This window comes from Archocentrus centrarchus, chromosome 13 (genome assembly GCF_007364275.1).
Source record: "Archocentrus centrarchus isolate MPI-CPG fArcCen1 chromosome 13, fArcCen1, whole genome shotgun sequence".
NCBI classification, from domain to species: Eukaryota; Metazoa; Chordata; class Actinopteri; order Cichliformes; family Cichlidae; genus Archocentrus; species Archocentrus centrarchus.
The window spans coordinates 41,794,247-41,816,588 of record NC_044358.1 but is presented as its reverse complement, the minus strand read 5'-3'; the positions used below and the strand labels follow the sequence as shown (position 1 = coordinate 41,816,588).

Genomic DNA, 22,342 nt, shown 5'->3' with positions numbered 1-22,342 from the left:
TATTATTGTAATAATATAAAATAGTACATGAGAATACAAATGTTATTCCAATCTAAATTTTAATTCTAATGAATGTACTCAGCTTGAATCTGTTATGTAGGACACAAACTGTGAAAGGGAATTTAAACACAGCTCTGTTCTCTGTGGCCTCCATAGTAGAGGGTGACTGTGTCTCCACCTAAACACAAACATGAGGATACTCAGGGGTTACAGTGGGATTCAGAAGGTGGATCAGCTGTAGTGGCTCTGCATGGGGAGAAGAATCACAGCTTTCTATTGTGAGCTGCAGTAAATGATGTTGGTGTGCAGGCTGTGATCAGCTGACCTGCTGCTGCTCTGAGGTTTACTGCTCTGTGTGGATGAACTAAACTCACAAAGATGTAACCCAGTATTTCACAGCTATCTGAGCTGATCTCCATCCCCTACACTGACAGCATACAGGCTGTAGAAATGTTGGATTCAGTGAATGAATCTCAGCATCAGCAGCTTTGATTCAAACTCATCTCTGCTGCACTGATGTAACCTGTAACTCTGACCATGAACACAAACACTGTGCTCCAGTCCAACACAGAGCTTTACTGTAAATACAGTACAACAAGCTAACCTATTTATTACACACTAAACTGCAGCATTTTCATAGAATCTTTGAATTACACAAAGTCAGCATACTTCAGTTTGTTTTCCAGTCCTTACCTTTAAATCTAACCTCTCTTCTTCCTCTCCTGTCCTCTTTCTCCATCTCTGAGTGAACTTCTCTCTTTGCTCTCCCTGAAATACAGCAGCTCTTCTTTTAGCTAGCAGACACACTGTGTGACAAACTGCACACACTTTGTGTGTTTGCTGATATTTGTTGAGCATTTAGAAACGTTGCATTTCCTGCCACACGTTACTCCCTTTATGCTCGCTCCTCTTCAGTAGCGCTAGCTAAGCTGTTCATGTGCCGCAGCGCAACTTACGGACTCGGTCCGGCCCGATTATAGCGCTATAAATGATACATTAATTATATGGGTTTGCGTATTTAATCCCTTTGTACGAGATAAGCCCCGATGATGGAGGATACGATTGTCTCTTATATGTTATTATTCCTCCATTTAGGCTCAGATCGTTTTATGTTTGAAGGCGCACTGACCGGAAATGCAAACTTCTCTCTGACGTTAAAAAGTAACGAGTCTGTTTGAAAATGTAAGAAGTAGAAAGTACAGATACTTGCGTAAAAATGTAGGGAGTAAAAGTAAAAAGTAGTCAGAAAAATAAATACTTAAGTAAAGTACAGATACCTGAAAAATCTACTTAAGTACAGTAACAAAGTATTTGTACTTCGTTACTTCCCACCTCTGAATGACACATATAAAAATAGTCCAGTGAACAGTGATCAGCAGCTAAGTACAACAACCAGCACTACCATAAAACTTAGGGTAGAAGCCCAAGACATTTTAAGCGACAGCTGGCTTGACTGCAGCTCACAAGTGAGAACTCACTTGCATTTCGCACAGATACAGCTCTTGGTGACATGTGACTTCAAGGGTTCCAAGTCAAGAGGACTTCTTCAACAAGCCAACTCTAATTTGGTGACCAGTCTTTAAATAATCTCATTTCTGAGAATGCCCTGTTGACAGAAAAACATGATTAAGCCATCTTAACATTATACTGAAGATGTATTTATGATCAAATAAAGGAGACTTGCATAATGACTAAGACATGACCACAATAGTCTTCTACTTCTTTTCTAACAATCGTTGCAGGCTGTGTAGTTAAGAGTTCTCAGGGGGTACATTGTAGTTTACGGCATAGGGTTCAGAGAGGTTTCCGGTTACGATGTAGATTTCCCTATTGGGTCAGGACATGACCACATGGTAATTAACACATAATGCACCTGAGCACATAAGTGGCGGCAATGTCGCTGGCCAGTTTCATAGGTTACTTTGTAGGGCCCTGCAAAGACTCAACTCTGAAGCATAAATCAGTGATTAATGTGACAAAATATTTTTCATGCTAATATTTTTTTCTCGATTACACCGCTTTTGTGATGATTTGGAGACTAACTTGAAATTTAATTAATTGGACAGCCCTATTTTTAAGGAAGGTCTGTTTATAATACGCGAGCTAAAGCGTTGTTTGGCCTGTTATGTGCAGTTGGTTGAATGACAAGACAAGCGACGCTCACAGTAGCTGTTTAAATGTTGCATCAAAACGGCAAAGTATACAACGTTCTGGGTTGTTGGACAAAGCCATTTATCAGCATCACTTACATCTTTAGATGCCCCCGCCATTATATAGTACTCTGACACTGTCTTCCTGTAACAACAGCTGTCAATCAAGGTCAAAGCCCTCATCATGTGGGCGTGATCTATTTGAAAGTGACCAGTCGTATGAGGACCAGTGAGTCCTTGGGTTCTGCCCAAACTGTCAAAAGTCATTTAATTCGAACAAGCAAGTTTCAGCTCTGAGGGCAGAGAGTTACCCATGAGAGTGTGAAACTGCAGCAGTGCATACAAAGCAGACACTCGTGCACACGTGATAGCTTCTTTGTACACATGGCAGCTGAGTTCTATGTGCGTGTTGAATTTATTCATTTGGTTGTTGAATTTATACGCAAGGAATTTAAGTGCACACGTGGCAATGAATACCAGCACCCATGAAATTAAATTATTTGCCTGTAATTTTTTTTTTATAATCTTGACTTTTGACATAAATACAATTCCATGTCTCTGCAACCCAATTTAGCATGAATCACAGTTTTTTAAAAAGAAAGAAAAAGGAATGAAACCCCCCACCCCCCCACACCCAAAGTGTACATACACACACACACACACACACACACACATGCACAATATAGTAAATCTAATTGTGATGTGTCATAGTGCTTTACATAGTGATGACACATAAAAATAAAATTATTACTTGTTTAAATTTGGTCCATTGAACAATGATCAGCAATAAAGAACAAAAATCAGCACTACTATAAAACTTAGAGTAGAAGCCCAAGAAATTTTAAGTAGCGGCTGGCTTGACTGTGGCTCACACATGAGGACACACTTGACCCCGGTCAGTTCCTACAGATACAGCTCTTGGTGACATGTGACATCAAGGAAGTTCAAGTCAAGGGGACTTCTTCAAAGAGCCAACTCTAATTTGGTGACCAGTCTTGAAATAATCTTATTTCTGAGAATGCCTTGTTGACAGAAAAACATGATTAAGCCATCTTAACATTATACTGAAGACATATTTATGACCAAATACAGGGGAATTGCATAATGACTGAGACATGGCCACAACACTCTTAAAGATGTGCCATAGTTACATTTCAGTACTCAACAGCAAAGAAGACATTTAATGGAAATTCTCTGTAACACCAACCAAATGCTATTTAGCCATCTTGCAAGAATGAAACTGGTTGTACCACAATTGAATGCTTAACACAGAAGATTTTTTTTTTTCTAAATCAAATATTTCTATTGCAAACATTTAAAATGGCCACATTCTGGTTAGTTCAGGGGTCTGGTGTTGTGCATTCAGACACAATGGGGCACACTGTATCTGAATACCCTTGAATGGATTTCATGCACAACAAGAACAGCAGTATAGATATCATACTCAATACATTTTTTTAATTTAAAGAAAAGCAAAGATTAAAACCAAAAGTAAAAGAAATATGAACACACTGCTATCAACAGAGGTTCCTTCTGGCTTGCCTGACACCTCCCACTTAAACTACCAAACCAAAAGCTCCGCCTCAGTCTCTGTATCTTGTTGAGAACTTGAGGCTATAAAATGAAGGAACTAACTGTAACCAGTACACACTCTTTACTTGGAGTTCTCTTTGTGAACTCCTTAATAGACACTAAAGTCAATCCAGTGCTTTAATCAGTGAGCACACAGAGAGCGATAACGCTGTCGGGGTTTCCTCTCGCTTGCGACCTGAAAATTTCGAGCTGAACCATGGCAGGAGACGGGTCAGATCAGCGGGCGCTGCAGTATGAACAAACTCTTGTAAGTCTTCGCTTGTCACCACTCAGAACTTTGTTCACTCGTCCCACAGTACGTGCACTTCTCTTGGGCTGAGAGGGAAGCCACACTGTCCTTGTTTTGCTAAACTTATACTAGATAACAATAACAAGCAATATGTGACTGAAGTGTGGTATAGCTGGAATAGAGATGTAATGAATGAAGTGTGGTGTAGCAAGTACATGCAGAATTAAACTGTGTGCTTGTGTGATTCTGGAAATTTCTTCTGGAGTGTTAAAGCTACAGAAAACATACGACTTAAGTACAAGTTGTCAGATTTTAAGCAAAGTTCAGCTTCCTGTGCATTTTCTAAATTGCTGAACAATCTTCTAGCTTCACTAAAGCCCTGGAAGTGATGGATAGTGTGATCTGACACTGATGGACCTTGACCTTGGAGTTCACCTCTAATCTCTTTTGAAGTTGTTCTGGATTCTTTGGTTACCATTCATATTATCCATCTCTTCAATTTCTCATGAATTTTCCTCTTGTGATCATGTCCAGAAACGTTGGCCACATTCCCGTGGACCTTAAAATTCTGAATAATATGCACAACTTTAGTCACAGGAACATCAAGCTGCTTGGAGATGGTCTTATAATTTAACATGTTTGTCAATAATTGTCTCTCTCATCTCCTGAGACAGCCACCTCCTTACCTTTCTGTGGTCCATGTTCAGTGTGGTACCCACCATGATACCAAAGAGCACAGTGACTACTTAGCATAGGCAGACTGACATTGTGTTTGAAGACACATGTGATACTAATTACAGGACACCTTAATTTAACATGTCCTTATGGTCAACTTGTTTTCAATCTTTTCTAGGGGTACCATCAGTTTTGTTGAGGCCAGTTTCATTAGTTTGTTTTTAAAATAATTCTGTTGAACCATAATTCAAAAGCAATGTCTGATTTTTATTAGTTAATTTTCAGCAATTTTTTTTATTTATTATTACTCGTCAGTTTCCAGTTATTTCAGTGACCATTGTGGGTTTTTCCTTTCTTTAACAAACGGGTACCAACAATTTTGTCCACGTCTGTATATTAATGTACCAGAGTTGCCAGAGTTGTGTAAATATTAGAGTTTTCTTAGGACCAGTAAGATTCAGCAATTTCTGTATTAGGATTGGGAGAGTTAGATTAATAGGAGTTTTCTTGTGTTTAGATGGGATAATTCATTTTAATTGGTAGTACTCAAGAAACTGTAAATTATCACTGTTAACCATCTGGATTAAATTATGAAAATTAATTTAAAAAAAATGTATTTTGAATAACATGACAAAGATGTGGAATTGCCTTGATTTGTAGACTTGGAAATCTGTAATGTTTTCCACCAAGCTGACACGGCTGAATCTGTGGAAATGCTGTGAAAGCCGTGAGGTTTCTTGATACTTTGGCCGATAAATGGTTGGTGATCAAAGTATGTCCTGGCATAGTGCTTGTTCAGCTTGTAACCAAAATGAGTCAGATTTAGGGTAATTGAATCATTTAATAAGGAATTGAGTTAATTAGCCAGATAAGCTCTATATGTTTGGTGCATCTAGACCTACTTTAGATTTGGGTTCTTGTAAGATTGAAAGATTTATGTGGGGAGTTTTCTTTTTCTAGTAGAATTTAGCTGCATCACTATTTGATTGACACAGTGAAAATCTACAGTAAAGCTAAAATATGCAGATGAACTGTTAATTCAGTCTGATACAATGTTTAAATTAGGAAGCTTGTTGAAGGCTGACAGCGGCCGTCCTGTTCTATACTGGCAGTGATACCTGCAGCAAGCAGGGGTGAGTCTGAAAGGGGGAATGGGGTGTATTAGACCATAATTATTTCAAGGTTATAGAAACATTATTTTGCACATTTAGATTAATATAAAATATTAATATTTAAAATTCTAAAAAAATATATATATAAAAAAAAAGAAAAATAATAAGTCCCCCCCCCCTCCGCAGGCCAGTAATGTTCTGCACCAATGACCTGAACTCATTCACTAGAACACTTTGACATACAGACACACATGCACAACACAACACATACACATGTATACAAACCAAATTCACCTCATCCAGGAGGAGGTAATGTCAAATACCTTATTGTATTTGACATTACTGTACTTGTGATTATTAGGGCCCGAGCACGAACTGTGCGAAGGCCCTATTGTAATTGCTTCGTTTATTAGGGCCCGAGCACGAACTGTGCGAAGGCCCTATTGTAATTGCTTCGTTTATTATTATTATTTTTTTTTTTTTTTTATTTTTATTATTATTATTATTCAGGCAAATGAATTGGCTTTTTGGGGGCTTTATCATATTCAAAAACTCATGAAACTTTGCACATGCGTCACACCTGGTGAAAATTTAAGTATTTTAATGGGCTCGGGCAAGGGCGCGCCCAAATGGCTCGCTAGCGCCCCCTAAACTGGAGCCCCACCGCTGTGTTTCACGTACATGAATGAAACTTCATACACATGTATATCATGTCCAGGCGCACAAAAAATCCTCTTGGAGCCATGCCCTAAACCCAACAGGAAGTCCGCCATTTTGAATTAATTATGCAAATTTGGCGATTTGCAGCCCTCACACTTTTTCTAATAACTCAGAGGTTTTAGACGTTATCATCTTCATATTTGGTTTGTCTAACCTACACCCCCAGGGGAATCTAAATCTCGAAAATGGTGAGTTTTTGCCAAGGGGGAGGGGTCCTTATGCCCCTTTGAACTTTGATCATTCGCCATGAAATTTTGATTGCCTCTCATTCATACCTACATGATCCAATGTGCATCAAACTTCTCCAGTAGGATGAGGGTGCCCCCCTGAACACATACATATGACAATATTTAATATCAGTCGCAGCGCCACCTAGTGGGAACAGGAAATGTCATATTTTACACTTGGAGGTCCAGCTCCAAGGTGGTTTAGCAGAACCATCTCAAATTTCACCTGGAAAGCCTTAAGAAGTTGGACTTACTGTGTTTTTAAAACTGTGAGTTTTTGACAAAAGGGCGTGACCCTTATGGGACGGCAAAGTTCGATGATTCGCCATGAACACAAAAATGGCTGTAACTCAAAGCCAACTTGCCCAATCTGGCTCAAACTTCAGTGGTGTGATAAGCATGCTGCCCTGAACACATTCATATGCATAAAGTCCATAAACGTTAGAGCGCCGCCTAGTGGCAGCTCGGAATATCTTAAAATAGCAAGTTTTTTGAGTAGCCCCGGAGCTACGTTTTATCTACATGTATGAAAATGTACAGGCTCATGTAACATACTAAGACGTACAAAAAAGTCTCTTGGACCCATACCCCAAACCCTACAGGAAGTCGGCCATCTTCAATTGAAGGTGTCAATTTTTGCGATTTCCACGCCTGCTATTTGAACGAACTCGTCCTAGGGCATTTCACCCACTGACACCAAATTGGCTCCAGATCATCTACACAAGTAGCCCATCAAATATTGTGGAAATCTTTACAAAATATTAAACGGCCTTGTCACACCAGGCCATTAAATTTGGCCTTTGTTTTTCTCCCTCACCACCAAAATTGTTTGTGCACTTGTTCGCACATGCTTTGTCTGATCAGGCTGAAAATTTAATCACTCATGTACACACCCAGGCTGAATCCATAACTACAGATTCAAGACTGTAGGCGCAATAGCGCCCCCTACAGAAGCAAATGAAAATTTGTATGACCGTCCACAGAATTAGTTTTGCTCTGAAATACATGAAATATCTTTCACCATTCCTTACAAAATCCTCATCTATTTGATAAGCCTCCTGCCCTGAACACATTGATATGCATAAAGTCCATAAACGTTAGAGCGCCCCCTACTGGCAGCTTTAAATATCATAATATACCATGTTTTTTAGCTAGCCCCTGAGTTACATTTTATCTACAGCTCTGAAATTTTGCACACTCATGTAACATCCCAAGACATACAAAAAAGTCTCTTGGAGCCATACTCCAAACCCTACAGGAAGTCCAGCATCTTCAATTGAAAGTGTCAATTTTTGCCATTTTCAGGCCTGCTATTTGAATGAACTCCTCCTAGGGCATTTCAGCCAGTGAGACCAAATTGGCTCCAGATCATCTAGATCAACAGCCCATCAAATATTGTGGAAATCTTGACAAAATATTAAACCGTGTTGTCACACCAGGCCATTGAAGTTGGCTTTCATTTTTCTCAATGGCGACCAAAATTGTTTGGGCACGTGTTCGTACATGCTTTGCCCGATCTGCCTGAAAATGTAATCACTCATGTACACAGCCACTCTGAACCCATAACTATGGATTCAAGGCTATACGTAGCTGCAAGAGCGCCCCCTACAGAAGCAAATGAAATTTTTTATAGCATCCACAAACTTAGTTTCTCGGAAATGTATGAAAATGTGTTTCAACATTCTTGACATCATCCTGATCAAAACAGTCTATCAGACCCATGCCCTATTTTGCATGCTGGAGCCGTGACCCCACCCCCAAATATTCCATTGCGTCTATGCCGAGAGCAAAAGATATCTTTTCCTATAAAAGAATTCAACTTTCTACAGACCTTCTGTACACCATCACGATCACAAGACCTCCGAGTGCGGCACGGGTCGACGAGCGCCACGGGTCGACGCGCAGGGAGTGCGAGGGCCCGATATCACCGCTTGCGGTTTTAATTATTATTATTTTTTTTTTTTTTTTTTTATTATTATTCAGGCAAATGAATTGGCTTTTTGGGGGCTTTATCATATTCAAAAACTCATGAAACTTTGCACATGCGTCACACCTGGTGAAAATTTAAGTATTTTAATGGGCTCGGGCAAGGGCGCGCCCAAATGGCTCGCTAGCGCCCCCTAAACTGGAGCCCCACCGCTGTGTTTCACGTACATGAATGAAACTTCATAAACATGTATATCATGTCCAGGCGCACAAAAAATCCTCTTGGAGCCATGCCCTAAACCCAACAGGAAGTCCGCCATTTTGAATTAATTATGCAAATTTGGCGATTTGCAGCCCTCACACTTTTTCTAATAACTCAGAGGTTTTAGACGTTATCATCTTCATATTTGGTTTGTCTAACCTACACCCCCAGGGGAATCTAAATCTCGAAAATGGTGAGTTTTTGCCAAGGGGGAGGGGTCCTTATGCCCCTTTGAACTTTGATCATTCGCCATGAAATTTTGATTGCCTCTCATTCATACCTACATGATCCCATGTGCATCAAACTTCTCCAGTAGGATGAGGGTGCCCCCCTGAACACATACATATGACAATATTTAATATCAGTCGCAGCGCCACCTAGTGGGAACAGGAAATGTCATATTTTACACTTGGAGGTCCAGCTCCAAGGTGGTTTAGCAGAACCATCTCAAATTTCACCTGGAAAGCCTTAAGAAGTTGGACTTACTGTGTTTTCAAAACTGTGAGTTTTTGACAAAAGGGCGTGACCCTTATGGGACGGCAAAGTTCGATGATTCGCCATGAACACAAAAATGGCTGTAACTCAAAGCCAACTTGCCCAATCTGGCTCAAACTTCAGTGGTGTGATAAGCATGCTGCCCTGAACACACTCATATGCATAAAGTCCATAAACGTTAGAGCGCCGCCTAGTGGCAGCTCGGAATATCTTAAAATAGCAAGTTTTTTGAGTAGCCCCGGAGCTACGTTTTATCTACATGTATGAAAATGTACATGCTCATGTAACATACTAAGACGTACAAAAAAGTCTCTTGGACCCATACCCTAAACCCTACAGGAAGTCGGCCATCTTCAATTGAAGGTGTCAATTTTTGCGATTTCCACGCCTGCTATTTGAACGAACTTGTCCTAGGGCATTTCACCCAGTGACACCAAATTGGCTCCAGATCATCTACACAAGTAGCCCATCAAAAGTTATTCAGGGTTTTGTAGAATATTGAACGGTGTTGCCATGGCAACCCTCTGAATTTGGACTTTTTTCAATTTCAAATTCACAGAGATTCTAAACATCAGCCCCTGGGCTGTGCTTTCTCTATGTACCTGAAAATGTGCCTGCTGATGTAAAATGCTAACATCTACAAAAAAGTCTCTTGGACCGATAGCCGAAACACAACAGGAAGTCAGCCACGTTCACTTTAAAGTGTCATTTTTGCAGCATTTTTCGCCTTTTCCAGGCCTTTTTGCCTCAACTCCTCCTAGGGCATTTGACCCAGTGAGACCAAAATGGCTCCAGATCATCCACACAAGTAGCCCATCAAAAGATATTCATGGTTTTGTAGAATATTGAACGGTGTTGCCGTAGCAACCCTCTGAATTTGGACTTTTTTTCCATTTCAGGCCCACATAGGTTCTAAACATCAGCCCCAGGGCAGTGCTTGGTCTGTGTACCTGAAATCGTGCATGCTGAAGTAACATCCTAAGACGTACAAAAAAGTCTCTTGGACCGATAGCCGAAATCCAACAGGAAGCCTGACATGTTCTAATTAAGGTGTCATTTTTGCAGCATTTTTCACATTTTTCAGGCCTGCTATTTGAATCATCTTCTACTACAGCTTTTCATCCAGTCACACCAAAATGGCTCCAGATCATCTACACAAGTAGCCCATCAAAAGATATTCATGGTTTTGTAGAACATTGAACGGTGTTGCCGTAGCAACCCTCTAAATGTGGGATTTTACTCATATACCACAGTGCACCAAATTGTTACATCTCTGACATACATTGTCCGATGTGCCTCAAACTTCACAGGCTTAATGGGAGGGTAAGGGAGACTGGACACACCCATCTATCAGCTTTGTTTCACACTCATAACGCCACCTAGTGGTGACATGAAATCAGTAGAATACTGATAACCATTATCCTATGATCATTATAATTTCATTGATGGCTGCGGGCATTACATAGAGCATTGTGATACTTTCATTAGTGGGCACTCACCGACGCCACCTAGTGGAAGCGGGAGACGAACGACGGGAGGTACAGCTAGCCTGCTGAGCCGTCAGCAGCCGGGTGAGCCCCCTACTCTCTCGTCTGCGAGAAACTCAGAGCGCGGCTCGGCTGGAGCGTGCCACGGGTCGACGCGCGGCTTGGCTGGAGCGCGCCACGGGTCGACGCGCGCCGGGTGCGAGGGCCCGATATCACCGCTTGCGGTTTTAATTTAATTTTGCATTTTGCTGGTTAGAGGGGAAAAATAATTCTGTTCTAGATGATGAATGATGGACTTGAGAATGTATTTTCAATCATCTGGAGGGTGTAACCTCCAACTATCGCAAAGGCCTGTGCCAGAATGCTGTTCATAGATTTCAGCTCAGCATTCAACACCATCATCCCTCAGCAACTTATTCACAAACTGGTCCGTATGGGCCTCAGCACTTCACTATGCAACTGGCTGCTGGACTTTCTCACTGGGAGACCACAAGCAGTCAGAGTTTGCAGTAACACCTCACGCACCATCTCGCTGAGCACAGGAGCCCCTCTGGGATGTGCGCTCAGCCCCCTGCTTTTTACTTTGCCGACTCATGACTGTCCACAACATCAATCTCTTCATCAAGTTTGCGGATGATACAACAGTTGTGGGTCTCATAAACAACGAGCAGACTGGCCATATGGTTCAGAGACAACAACCTCTCGCTAAATGCGGGGAAAACAGAGGAGATGGTCATCAATTTTAGAAGATCACACACCCAGCACCCCCCTCTAACCATCAGTGGTTCTACAGTAGCGAGGTGAGTAACACCAAATTTCTGGGTGTGCACATGTCAGATGATCTCTCCTGAACCACCAACTCTGCTGCACTGGCCAAGAAAGCCCAACGACACCTCTTCTTCCTCCGCAAACTGAGGAGATTAAGAGCTCCGGCCCCCATCAAGGCCATTGTTGAGAGCGTCCTAACCAGCTGCATCACTGTGTGGTTCGGAAGCCGCACAGCCTCCAAATGGAAGACCCTGCAGCGCATAGTGAAGACTGCTGGAAAAGTGCCCCACTAGAATGTAATTGAAGAAACTGCTGCGGCTCCCCTACAGTACCTTCGCAGCCCACCAGGTGGCCTCGGCCCACACTTCGGGAAACACTGGCAAATGCCATATCTTCAACGTATTCCTTTAAAATTACAGTGGACTGCCATTTCTATGCCAGTTCTATCCATTATGGAGTCCAGCACAGCATTAAAGGGGCCTCCTATTATGACTTCTGAGCATGGCAAGTTGTTTAGTGGAGAGAAGCTTTTATGAAGAAATTATGTCTCATCTTTATTAGGATCATAAAAAATAACTTTTGTTGGAAAAGACAATAGAAGATATTAATAATTATAAACCATCCTTCTGGGTCAGAAATTCATGTTTTTATTAATCAGTACTGAAACACCTCTGTCTTGAATTATAATAAGCGATGAAGATGTGAGGGAATTCAGGTGAATGTCCGACTGGAGTCATTTGAACACAGACATATATTTGCTTGTATTTTGCTTAAGTGGTCTAAGACTTGAATTCTTTTGGCCTGACTTCCAACCTCACATATTTTCCAGCTTAAAAATGTAATAAAAGACATGCACATTTGGTGAAGCTCTGTAGAGATATAGTAATGATGGATTTATGGTTTTTTAATGGCATACATGTTTTACTGTACATGCCTGGACCTGTATGAGTGTTGGTGTTTATGTGCACTACTGTTGGCATAAGGAAAGGAAAACGTAGACACAGAGCAGAAAGAGAAAGATACATGATGAACGGAAATTTGAGATTACAGTCATTAAGGACTAGTGTGTGATCATATACTGTACATATTTTTGTTATTTTTATGACATGTTGCATAGTTTCATTAGTACATCCAAGGAGTTACTTCATTGTCCCGGTAAAGCTGTCCATCAATATTTATAGTTTGTCAATAGAGATTAACGCTTTCCTTTTTTTCAGTGTATTGATTTCTTATTGGTAAGAGGTGTTTGCATTTCCAGAATCTGGGGTGGGAATTGATCATTTATTCCAGAGTTAATTCTTTTCGGGTCAGTTTTTTTTTTCTTTTTCACTTGTTCTTTGTAATGTTCAAATTTGGCAACTATAGCTCTCAGTTTTCTGGAGTCTTTTCTAACAGCACTGAGACGGCGGACGCGGGGAAAAGTTATTTGTCTGCAGGGATCTTAAGCTGAGCGGCCACGAAGTCCTTCAGTAAATAAAACGATTATCTATAAATCTAACATCGTTGCTTTCAACCCTTCGTTGTCTCTCGTTATAGCCGCGACTACTTTGGTGCGAGTTTTAATAGAGTCTTTAAATTTATTGTGGCTGAACTCCAAACTGTTTTTAGTATCCTGGAATTCCTTGTGCAGCTGTTTAAAGAAGGAAAGTGTTGCTGCCGGTGCAAATAAGTGTGTCACTAACCTCTGACTGACGTGAATAAAATTCTGCCTGTGTCGGAATCGGTGAATGAGTCCGGTGACCGGGGGCGTTTGCTCCGTTCTTATCCCTCCTCACTGTATGCAGTGGCAGGAATCGATGTAATATTCCAGCTCGTCCAGGTTGAAGCAGAGATAATGGAAAGAAGTATTAAGAAATGCTGAATCACACAAGTCCCGCGAGGCCTCAAACAAGCGGGGATGGGACGCTCGACTTCTCGAGGCGAGACGTTTCGGAACAGGCATGTCACGTGACCACGGCTAATTGACACCAGTTTTCTGGGTCCATCGCTTCTATTTATTGCAAGCGTGCACATTATTATTACAAGCTCATTATTATTTTGGTATTTTTGCTGTGCATTGTGAAGAACAATACAGGATATCCATCCACTTGAACACCGGAATCCGAAGTGTAATTAAATATCAAAAAGTGAGAAAGAGAGGCTGCTGGGTGAGATCCACTCCCTCATATCAGCTGTAAATCCATTCAGTCATCTCAACAGAAACTGCTGTGCTTTCAAAGAGCAACATAAATCAGGCATGAATTTCAGCGCAAACTCCCGTCTATTCTTTTTTTTTTCTACTTTCAACAGAAAATAAATTTACTGCGTTCAGCGGCTTCATCCCCACTCTAACCTCCTACCAGCATTCTGTGCAGCCAGAAACAATTTAAAAAAAATTAATAACATGACAAATTAGGTTTTTTTTTCCCCTCTTTTTTATTCCCACTATCACTCTGGTGTACATATCTGATAAACAGCAGGAGAAAGGCTGCAGGTTCCGTGTGTTCAGCCTGGAGTCAGACTGAGTTAAACATCTTGCCCATGTCACAAGATATGTGACAGCAGAACACATTGCAAATACCGTTAAACGTTCATCCTCCGCTGGGCAACTTCTGAACCACGACGTGTTTCCTCAGATTTAAAAGGTATTGGTCTGAAATGAACTGCTGCAGGTGGCCAGAATTAGCCTTTGATACACTGTAAAATAAATAAATAAAATTCCGTAAAAAAACGGAAAATGTCCTGCTAATTTTCTGCCAGGACATTTTCCGTATTTCTACAGAAATTTTACGGTCATTTCCGACAATACGGATAATTCCATAAATTTACAGTACATCTTCTGTATCCTAAACTTGCAGTTCTCTAAATGTACTGAAAATGTTTGTACCACTGAAAATCCTGTTAACTGAATCTGCACCATTATGCTAAAATACAGATAGGAGCGAGGATTCAAAAAGCCAATACAGCAACATAAACAAAACAGACTTAATAATAACCCACTATGTGAGCATAAATTGAACAGGTTTATTTTTCCTTTTAATTCTTTCATCATATCAATATATTGATAAATGCCTTTAATTGCTATTCTTTCCTTTATCCAAGATAACTGTATAAAAACAGGTTTAAATTGCATAACACTTAAATACATTTAACATTTAGACACATGCATGTCCACACATCATTCTGGCTCATATGACCTTGATCTTTGACCACAGAAATATGATCACTTGATTCTGCAGTGCCCTCCAGCTGCGCAACCCACATACTCGGCTCTGCCGCTCAGCTTTACAAATGTGGCACCATTCAAGGGAAACAAACAGGCTTTCCAAAGGTGTCAGAGTTACTGCCAAGAAGCTTTGTTACCACAAAGAAATAACTGACCAAACACAAATTTCCTCACTTTTTGTGCAGTGTATGTGCTGGGGTGGTGGAAGGTCTTTTGTGCAATCATTATTACTTATGAACTGAACAGCAGAAAGAAATTGGTTGGTTTAAAAAAAAAAGTGCTTCAGATATGTTTATGTAGAAGATTGATCAATTAGAAAATCTACAGACTACTTCAATGAGCGTGTTGGTCTTTTGAAGGTTGGCAGACATTAATGTCAGTCAATTGGAAAACTATAATTTATCACCTAAACATAGTTCCTGGCCTTTGGGAATTTCCTCTTGGACTGTGTTGGAAAGTCAGGTGGTCATTTGCCTGACTTTGGCCTGAACACACATTTCTCTAATTTGCCTTATCCAGTTGCTTCACAGGCACTTAGATGCAAGTGCCTGTTGTGGACGGTCACAACATGGAAGGGCCAAAGTGCATGCTGGGATAGAGCAGTGTTTACAGGATGGAGAATGAGTCCAAAAAATCTGAAGGCATGCAATTTAAGTCTCTTCTTAGAATTTTAAGCTTTTGTCTGTAACAAAAAAGGATAGTTGGATTTAGAAATATATAAGAGCTCTGTACACCTTTCATGTTTTTGCATGAAGAATTTGATTGTGAGGTTACGTTTCATTAAGTCCTGAAAATTGTTTGATGCAGTACCCCAAATTTGGATGGTGTTTCAGGCCATCCAACGAAACAACTTGTCTTAAACCTGGGGCCTTAAGCAGACATTTGTTTCCAGACTTGTGTGATTTATTTATTTATTTTAAGAACTTGTCAATCAAGCTGATACCTGATCCGTCACTGCTGGCATTGATATTATTTTTTTCATACTTGTGACTGTCCTGTTTTGACTGAGTGTTTTCAAATCCTGTACTGCTCCTCCCTCAAACTGCTCCAACCTGTCAACTATGCGGGATTTGTGGTTCACACAGTCTTGTGCAAGAAAGTACAGGTGTGTGTGTGTGTGTGAGAGAGAGAGAGAGCGAGTTGTGTGCATGCTTTTGTCTGTATGTTATCAAAACAGTTTCTTTTGTCAGCAATAGTGGCCACTTTCCAAGAACACACCTGCCGTGTCTGTTTTATTCTGACATGCACAGAAACTGATCATTCTGCTTTGAATCTGGACATTCAGTTATTAGAAGGAAACTAACACACCATACGGCCATACCAGCTGTGAAAGGGGATGTGACTGATTTGACTGAATAGGTTTGGCCTGAATTCTGAGTGGCAGACAGATGTTTCTGTATGAATCAGCTTTTTTGCTGATGAAGACATTCAGGTTGATTAGATATTCTAATACCCAACTTTTGCACATCAGCAACTCTCATATGCTGCTAAAATCAGCCTTGATGGCCTTGCATGACATGTTGAGGCAGTTTTAAAAACTTTGCACCGTTGAGATTGGTGTCCAAGAGGAAATCATCAGTGCCCCTGTTCCTGTCCAACACCCAAGATCATTATGGGAGGGCGAGCTGGCATCTAGGTGGTGCACAAAACTTGACATTTCCTGTCTCGTGTACTGCTGACTTGACTCCTTTTTTTCTTTTTCTTGTACAGGTGCAATGCTGTTTTTGGAGTGAGTCGGTTTGAGATAGGAGTACATAAATTTATTACATAAACCAGTGAAGGAGAGGGGAAGGCAAGGAAGCAAACTAATAGAGATAAAAGGGAGCTCACAGATAGAAGGAATCAATATGGAAAATAAACACTGAGTCATAAGGAGTCATTTTATGAGACTACAGGGTCAAGTTTGTTGAAAGTCAATCTTTCCTTCATGAAATCAATCTTACAAGGTTAACTCAGGTTAAATTTACCCAGAGTTAATAACTGATCTTCTCTACACCCATATACACCAACAGCAGCATGAATGGTACAGTGGCAGATTTTAAACGAATGAGCCTCTTTGCAGTCGAGGATGCTGGCTGCAGAGATCTCTATCAAAACTCCAGTTAATGCATCCCAACCACAGAGCAGAATACCAGTGGGGTGTGTCTCATGTTGAATCTACACAGAAAGTGTTATAGTGTTGTTTTATACCATGTTTTCACTGAAAGCATAACAGCAACATCAGATCTGTTTTTCTCCATTTTTGCAGCTCGGGGTATACAGCAAAGAGGAAGCCACTCCGCTGAGGGAGAGTGGGCAGAGGCGATCAGTCAATGAGCGAAGCCGGATACTGGAGCGGCTGGAGTATGACAAGGGACGCCGTGCCAAGTGTCGCTGTAAGTGTCAGACCACACAGCCAGCATGGAGCAGTGTCCTGTTTCTGTAATTAAGGCCAATGAGGAGATTTTCTTATTATTTCTGACCATTTGCTGGGCATGAATTAATAACACTGAAATTAACAAAATTGTTTTTTTTTTTAAAAAAGTACAATGCTGGAGATTTTCTTTTGGCCTTCACTCAGATCTCTTACAGGGTGGTCGCCTCAGCAGAGGAAAGCCCTCGTTATGTGTCACATAACGAGGGCAGTGAGAACTGTACAGGGGCCATTTTTCACCACAGCACTTTGCATGCAGCAGTGATCCTAGCTGATTAGTTCTTCATCTGAATATTTTTATTGCCATTGAATGAGGCTTCCTTCAGGCTTTACTGTTCAGGTTTTAATGCAGTTTGCTTTATGACCTTTTTTTGTTATATCTTCTAATGTTGGGTGTAGCGGACTACTGACAGCTCCAGTACGGCACCGTTCTGTTGCCATAAAGTGTGTTTACTCTGGTCAGAGTAGAGACAAGCTGGAGATTTTACTAAATTATTTCAAGGGCTTGGACAGAGTGTCTAAAGCAATGTGTGAGAACTTACTGAAATTCATTGCTGATAGGATTTCTAATATCAGGTCTCATATTATCCCTCCATTCACTGACCCATCTGCTCACACATCAACCTCTGCTACCGTTGACCACTTCGAGCCCGTGTCTCTTTCGTTGCTGAATGAAGTGCCACTTGAAACCCATGAGATATCCTCTGGGTATTATTCCATCTTGCCAACTGAAGGATGTCTTTGACACTGAGTGCTCATTCTGGGCGTTTCCCTGCTGACTGTAAACATGCTGAGGTGGAGCCTATTCTTAAAAAACAAACCTTAATCAAGCAGTCTCTGTTTCAGAGACTTTGAGAGGGCTGTCCATGCCTTCATTTCGTCTACATCACTAAGATCTGCTGAGCAAATGCTCCCAGCTTTCCTGTGGTCCAGATTAAAGCACAGACAGGATCAGGGTTTTGCTCCCAAACTATGGAACAAACTGACACATCACATCAGGACCTCTCTGACATTAGTCACTTTTAAAAACTGTTCACAAGCCCATATTTATTTTCTGGCTTTTAAATCAAACTGAGTTCTGGGTACATTACTGCTGTTTCTTTACTCAAGTTTTAAATGATTAAACAGTATTAAGGGGGTAGGATTGAATCATCCTGCTCCTTTTCCATCATGTAAATGGTGTGGTATATAGTTACAGTATATACTTTTTCTTCTGTTTACATTTTTTTCCCCCAGTTTAAATGTTAGAAATAAAATGGCCAATCAAGAGATCTGTAGAAATGCACAATTCAATTTATGAATTATGACAACGTGTTTATTTATTTACACTTATCTCAGGTTCCTCCATAGAGGTAACATGTTGAGAGCTTCGGGGCAAACAACTGTTGTGCACACAGTTCAAACAGCTCAATTATTAGCCCAGATGTTCATAAACTAGTCAGTACCTCTGGGCTGAAATGTGCTGTTAATATTACTCTGACATATGTAAACACAACACAAGGAAAAAAATGACTCAAATTAAAATAAAATGGTTATAAAACACCAGTGACAACAAGATGATGCCCTGTATGCAGTAAACCTTTTCAGGCTCTTCTGGGATGTTAGGTGCATTTTTCTGGTTTCTTGGAGACATACAATTCCCCAAAAGCGCTTTACACCTCTTTCCTTGGCTACTTTCTGCCTCTCATGGATGGGAGCATCACATCTAATCAGCTTCCACATGATAGCTCTTATTCCAGCAGCAGATGCTTCATCCTGTCTGCATGTCTTACACACAGGACTGATCTGACAACAGGTTCTCGCTCCAGAATCAAAGCTAGTATCAGGTTAATCATCATCGGATGAATTACAGCATAAAAGTGAGGAAAATGACGGCTTAAATGTCACTGTCCAGCTGGGCCGCGGGGTCTGTGTTCAGTCAGAAGTCGGGCTCCAGCCGGGGGAGCACCGGGAGGATGAGGTTACCGAACGAGGAGTCCTGAGTGATGAAGAAGCCGGAGGAGTGGACATGAGCGTGCTGCAGGGCGGCCTTCTGCTGGGCGGCGATGTGCTGCTGCTCCGCGCTGTCCCTCACCTCTTTCAGGCTGGGCCTGGACGACAGCAGGATGTTGGCTCCGGGGCTGTTCATAGACTGGCTCTGCAGCAGCCGCCTCTTCTCCTTGTCCAGCTCCGCCAGGATGGCCACACGGGTCTTGTTCTGAAAGCCTGGCGGATTAGCAGCCATGTTAGCCTAGCAGTTAGCAAACACGGTTCTCACAAGTCCACGAAGCGCATGAAACTGACTGTCGAGGTGGCTTCTTAATGGTGTGTAATTATGTGAATATCTTCACTGTGGAGAAACACCAAATATGCCCCGCTATACCCTTGAAACGAAACGCTCCTACCAGCAAAACGACCTAAAAACTTCTGACAGTTCCCGTTTCAAAATAAAAGTTCACGGAAACTAAAACAGTTTTTAATCACAACACGGAAATAAAGTTTAGTTCTATATTTATGTAATAATGTTTTTAAAAAAGAAAAAAAAAGAATTGTATGTATAATACATGAAGAAAACGATATTTGTTAAAAATATTGTGAATCACTTAGTGAGTCACCACGTGTAACTGTAGTAAAAAAGGCTTTAATTTTGCTGCAATTTGTGAAATGAAACAAACATAACCACCATGAAACAGGTGGTGCCATCAAAGACTGGACACTAGAAGCGACCAGTTCACTATGAAACACGGGCCACGCCGTCAAACTGGGTTTCAACAGTGTCACACTGGAAAATACAAGAACTGAAATGCCAGACATATATTAAAATGCCAAGCATGTCAAAATGAAATAACTAAATACATCACTAAACATTTAATTACGTGTCATTGATTAAAACTGGAAATAAATTATTAACTACATTATTATTAAATCCAGACAGGGAAGGAGGCCCCCTGTTGCTTTACCGAGATAGCAATAGGCAGAGTGTAGGAGTAAATATGTGAAATGACTCTGCTCTGTGTTTTACAGCAGTAAATGATGCTCAAGTTAGAGCTGATCTTTCCACACAGGAATGTGGCTGCTCTTCTCTGTCGGTCCTTTACAGCTGCAAAGCCAACAAATCCTGCAAGTAATATTTCTTAGGAGACTCCTTCACAGCAAGGCTTTCCATCTGCAGGACGTCACAGACAGCAGGCTTGGCGCACAACTGCAGTTCAAAAAGGTGGAATAAGAAGCTGCGGTTCTCATCTTTGTAGGGAATTCTGTTGTAGATGGTCAGGCATGTGTTTGACAGCTTGGTAGGAATATTTCTAGGATTTTTTGAGTCTTTTATTTGGATGGCTCTAATTTTGGCATTGAAGCAGAGGTGGTATAATGGTCACATAATGAAAAGCTGGAACAAAACAGAATCTGCATCATTCCCCTAAAAGTCTAATTCCTTCTAGTGTGGGACTGCAAGTACTGAAAGTGAAAGTCTGTTTCTGATTTGATTGTTGTTTTCTCTGTCGACTGTTTCAAGACACAGCAGTAAAAATCAGAGGCTGATTTAGTCAAAACACCAAGGACGAAGGAGCAGGGCTTTATAGTGGCTGACCTCCATAGTTTAGGAAAATTACTGACCTCATTTTGAAAGCCCGTCACACTAATTTTAGATGCTGTGGACACAAAGCTTTTTGTTTTTAATACTTTTTTTTTTAACTAGGCCTCATCAATGTACATCTTTGTGAAGAGTCTGACTTGAGTGTCTAACTGGTCACAGTGATGTTTTTAATGAACCTTTACTGCGATCTTTCCTTTCCTTGTTCTATTGTTCCCTAAAATTTCAAAGTCTGTTTTAAAATACTAAGAACACTGAAATTGGTTCCTGCTCTTACTGACCAGAAAAGATTTCATGCAGTCTGAGAGTAAATGATGGAATATAAAACTCAAGACTCTACTTTTGAATGTTTTAGCAGAGGTAAGAGCAGCCCAGCTTTGAGGAGAATCTCACTGTGCCTGACCCAACTGGTGTAAAAATGATCATAAGGTACTGACAATTCTTCCCCATTACTTCATTTAGTGTAACTGCAGCAAATTTTGGATGAAAGAAACTGGTATGTGAGAGAGACACATCTATATAGGTACATATATGTATGTATGCCATCATAAACATTAAAACAGGTTCAGTGTTCTGCTGAAGGGCACTTCAGGGAAACAGCACAGGAGGAGACATGGATAGAAACAAAACAGTAACATTAGTAGTTTTTTATTTTAAAGTATTGCTTTTTTTCCATCACACTACTGGAGATTTTGCCAATTCAAAATATTGATAAATTAACTTACATTCAGACCTGGACAAGTAAAGATAGAATCAAAATGCTGACATGGCACTCGTGCAAGTTTATGTTTGTGATGGAGACAAACTATTAAGGCCTTGTTCTATGCAAAAATACATTTTACACTATGGTATTAGTCAAATAAACAGGATTCACCATCTCTTGGAAAGAAAATACACGGCTGTCTGAATTGAATTAGATGATTTTAGTGCTGATTATAGTGCTATAAATGATACATAAATTATACGATTTTGTCTCCTTAATCTCTTTGTATGCGATAAGCCCTGTGATGGAAGACGAGTGCGATTGTCTTTTACATGTTATTATTCCTCCGTTTAGGCTCAGATCCTTTGATGTTTGATGGCGCTGACTATCTATCTATCTATCTATCTATCTATCTATCTATCTATCTATCTATCTATCTATCTATCTATCTATCTATCTATCTATCTATCTATCTATCTATCTATCTATCTATCTATCTATCTATCTATCTATCTATCTATCTATCTCCTGTGTTTCTGCTGCTCTGTTTAACACAACTAGATGGCAGCATTGGGTTACTCATTAACACGTGCTGAAGCACTTATTATTTATTTATTATAAGTTTTTGTTCCTGTGGATTCTGACAGATTTAAAGTTTAAACATTACACAACCAGTATGATTACAAAGTGTGCGCAACCCAGTGAATTCTGTTCAAAGAGCTCAGCCATGAGAACAGACATAAAATATTCAGCTGACAAGAGGAACTTGCCCTGCCATGCAGACACACATGCACAGGCACACAAAG

At 40.6% G+C, this 22,342-nt stretch overlaps 2 pseudogenes; one reads left to right on the top strand and one right to left on the bottom strand.

Annotated features, from left to right (window-relative positions):
- The first annotated feature begins 3,820 nt into the window (after positions 1-3,820).
- The window catches only part of LOC115790644 (chloride channel protein 2-like), a 92,934-nt pseudogene continuing 74,412 nt past the window's right edge, over positions 3,821-22,342 (top strand).
- LOC115790645 (SOSS complex subunit C pseudogene) lies at positions 18,558-19,678 on the bottom strand (annotated as a pseudogene).